The sequence below is a fragment of the Plectropomus leopardus genome, unplaced genomic scaffold (genome assembly GCF_008729295.1).
Source record: "Plectropomus leopardus isolate mb unplaced genomic scaffold, YSFRI_Pleo_2.0 unplaced_scaffold27413, whole genome shotgun sequence".
Classification (NCBI taxonomy): Eukaryota; Metazoa; Chordata; class Actinopteri; order Perciformes; family Serranidae; genus Plectropomus; species Plectropomus leopardus.
The window spans coordinates 1-3,936 of NW_024629839.1; the positions used below are offsets into that span (position 1 = coordinate 1).

Below are 3,936 nucleotides of genomic sequence, written 5' to 3' on the forward strand. Positions count from 1 at the left end.
ATAAAAAAAACCCAACAACAACACAAAAATGAATATTTTGAATTTACTACATTCTCAGTAGATATTTATGATTATCACAGCATACCATATGTCAATATGTCATCACCTGGAGCAATGAGTACGAAAAAAAAGCTTGTAGGAAAATATTTGAATTTATTTTCTGGTACATTTAACCAGTTTCTTTCTCATTTTTGGGTCATTTCTTCTTTTAGTACTTATTGCCCTATTCTCGTGTTTTGGAAAGAATTAAGCCTATTTGCATACACACACACACACACACATATATATTTATATATAGCAGTGATGAGCGCGTGAGCGGCTCTCCAAAGTTGTAATTCCGAGTGGAAAATTCGGAAATGTCGAAGATACCCGAGTTGCCGAGTTGTGACGTTTGCGTGACGTTTCCGGGCAGAAGAAATGGCGGAAATCGTGGAAACAGCGTCAACAACTGACGGTAAAAATGATTTATTTGGTCATTTTGTTCTTCGTAGCTCTCATTTACTTTTAGTATTTGCACATTTTAGTTTATGCATCTATGAGCTGCAGCAAGCGAACAATATATAAAACTATAACGTATAAACATAGAATTGAAGTGGAAACGGCTTTCAGCCTCATTTTTAAATAATCTCAGTATTAAAAAGGCACAAATCTTCTCTGTAGCTTCATGTTGTTCCCACTTTACCGCCTCAAAGCTCATCAACGCAACGAGGCTCCTTTCAAAACGTGGGAGGACAATGAGTGCCAAAACCTGAAAGACCCAAAAACAGCAAGAAATTAGCAAAATGTACCAGAAAATGACCTGAAAGTTAGTAAAATAAATACATAAAAGGGAAAAAGGAAATGACCTACAAAAAGGGGCTGAAGAAATTATAATAATTCTCACATAATTTTAAATATGTAATCATGAAAAAGCTATAAAAAATAGTATTTCTCATAGATATTTTTTTTTTCCGTAGACATTTTCTCTTGCAACATATGTAAAAGCCTTCTGTGATTTTCTTGTTTTTTTTAAATGTATTTGTTGTTTTTACTTTGTAGTAAAAAGAAGAAATGACCACAAAATTAGCAAGAAATTAGTTAAATGTACCAGAAAATTACCTGACTATTAGTACAAAAATTAAATCAAATAAAAATGTAAAAAAGGGAAAAATAACTGCAAAATTCTAACAATTCTCTAACCTAATTTGAAATATATAATCATAAAAATAGACGATAAATATAGTTTTTAACCTAGCTTTTTTTAATTCTTTCATCAGACATTTTCCCCCAAGCTTGTTTAAAATAATTTTCGGACTCTACATATTTGGTGCAATTTGTATAACATTTAGTACTTCCTTTTTTTCTGTTTTCGTTTGTTTCTTTCTTTTTTCACATTTTTGCTCATTTTCAAGTAATTTCTTGTAGCTTTTTACTTTTTTTTTTTTTTTTGCCATTTTTTGGCCGATTTCTTGCTAAGTTGCCTTTTGCTTACTTTCCATATTTTTTAAAGAAATCAAGGAATCAAAGGGTTAAATTCCTTCGAGCTGACAGGAGTTAAAGCCGTTGTTTGGAGAGTCGTCCTGCCCGTTCAGTGCCTCTGCTCTCCTGTTTACAAGTGGCTGATTATGTAAGACACACACACACACACACACACACACACACACACACACACGAAGCAGGAGATAACGTGGACTAACAAACCACAACCTGCTGCTGTTGAAACACTGAGAACTTTTTATCTTTTCAAATGTCAAAAAGCCTTTTGATTGTGTAATATAAGGAACATTTTGTTTTTGCTAAAAGTTCAACTGTATGTTTTAAAGCTCTGTGGTGTTTCGGCGTATCGCAGAGTCATCGGAGGGAGTATTAATGTAAAGTATTACTTCACTGAGCGTCTGGATGAATAGCTTCCTGTTTGTCGGCTTGCACACATGCAGTACACACCATCAGAAATCTCCCTAAAGCTTTAAAACTCGAGCAAATTATTGCAATTTCTATGAAAAACATGGGAAAAAGGCCACGAGCAACTTGGTAAAAAACGTTGCACAAATTGCAAGAAATTTAGAAAATGATTCCTGGAGCATCTTCGCTTTTTTTTCGCTGCTTTCAGACACCTTTTGGAAGCATTTCAACCTTTTAACTCCAAATTTGTGCAATTTCTTTCAAAAACACAGAGAAAAAGGCAACGAAAAACTTAACAAGAAATGTCCTGCAAATTGCAAATAAATAAATAAATAAAGATTCAGATTTTTTTTAAATAAACTATATGGAAAATGTCCAGACAACTATGTATTTAGAATTATCACAATTATATATCTTAAATTATTTTACAACTTTATCATTATATTGGGTAGTTTTTAGGCCATTTCCTCGTTTTATTTATTTATTATTTTATTTTTACCTTCCATTTTTTGTTTTGTTGTTTTGATTCTTTTTTTTCACTAATTGTTTGCTATTTTTTTGGGTCATTAGTTAATAAGTTCCTTATGGCTTTTATCTCATGTTTTTGAAAGAAACCAAGCCAATTTGTTCAAGTTTTAAAGGCTTAAAAAGCCTTGGGGAATAAGGAAAATATAGGGATTTTTTTTAATTTATAGTTATCATTGTTACATGTTTTGATTATAGATTTGGAGCATTTTTTCCAGGTCATTTTTCTTTACTAAAACGTGCTGTGAATACATCACAGGGACATTTTTTCCTCTTTTTTTACATAAAAAATATTCAATAAATCGCGTGAGCGCTCGTCTTCTCTCCGTCCTCCTCCTCGTGTCTTGTGTTTTTTTCTCAGCTCCTCGTCTTGTCTCTCTTATATTCCAGCGTCCACTGCCACAGGGTGATAATGTGGTGTCTGCACTTCTGCGCCGTCCACAGATTAACCGTGCTTTTGTCGGGGGGTACAAAGGGAAAAAAAAGGCCCCTCCCCTGCTGCTGAGCCGGGGCTTTCAGCATGGCCCCCTGCCAGGGGAGGCTTTAAAAGGGTGGGGGCGCGTGGCTCCTCTCACTCTCACGGCAGGACAAACCAAGGGCATCAAAGCAAGGTGAGTCCCCTGTCCCTCGCCCAGCACTGCACGGGACGGCTCCGCAGCAGCCAGGACGGCACGCCGCGGCCCCCCATCCACCATCCACACACTCAAATCCCCCAAACACAGGGGCCGAGCGGGCTCCGGGGCCCCGCGGGCCGTCACTGATGGTGGGAAACAGCGGTGGGGAGGAAATGGGCAGAAAATCAGATAAAGAGATAGAAAGGGTGGGAGAGGAGTGGAGATGACGCCTCTGGCATCTCTGACCTTCTTTATTTTTGTGCAGGAGCTAAAAATAGACTCTGGTGTTTTCCTCTTCATTCGCTCTTTTATGCCGCAGTTAAACGACACTAAAGTTTCAGTGGCTTTCATGACACTTTTTTTTTTGGCAAGTTTGAACCGCTGATCTGTGCAAACTTTTCTGCCCTGCACAGATAATTAAACGCGTGTTTGTCGAACTTCTCAGACTTTATGTGCACAGAGTCTCTCTCTTGTCTGTTTGTGCTAAAGGTCTTTTTTTTGTCCTCCTCTTCCCAGACAAGATGACTCACCACTGCACCAAGTTCTCCGGCCACTGGAAGGTGAGTCTGCAGACGGAAACGTTCGTTCATGCATCATCTCTCCGGAGGGACCTTTTCCAAATTACCTGTTTGCCCCCTGAGATGCGACCGGCTGTTTCTATTGAGAAACCAGAAATTGATTTGATTTCTTGTGAAAACACGGGGAGAAGGCAATGAACAAGATGTGGCCCAAAAAAATTCCAGAAAATTTGTTAAAAAGTTACCTGAACATAAACTAAAAAAAAGAAAGAAAAGGACTCAAAAAAGTACTGAAAAAAAAAGTATTTATTTTATATATATTATTTTTTTCCTTATAATTTAAAAAGTTTTCTGGTATTTCCCCCCCTTTTTTGGATAATTTTCTAATAATTTTCCCC

At 36.9% G+C, this 3,936-nt stretch overlaps 1 long non-coding RNA gene across 2 annotated transcripts; it reads left to right on the forward strand.

Moving 5' to 3' along the window:
* Positions 1-422: 422 nt before the first annotated feature.
* LOC121937765 lies at positions 423-3,573 on the forward strand. Of its 2 annotated transcripts, none has more exons than XR_006105195.1 (4): positions 423-454; positions 1,490-1,606; positions 2,797-3,017; positions 3,537-3,573. It is a non-coding gene; the product is annotated as an uncharacterized LOC121937765 (long non-coding RNA). The 2 variants fall into 2 exon arrangements; XR_006105196.1 differs by having other exon boundaries at positions 2,851-3,017.
* Positions 3,574-3,936: the final 363 nt, after the last annotated feature.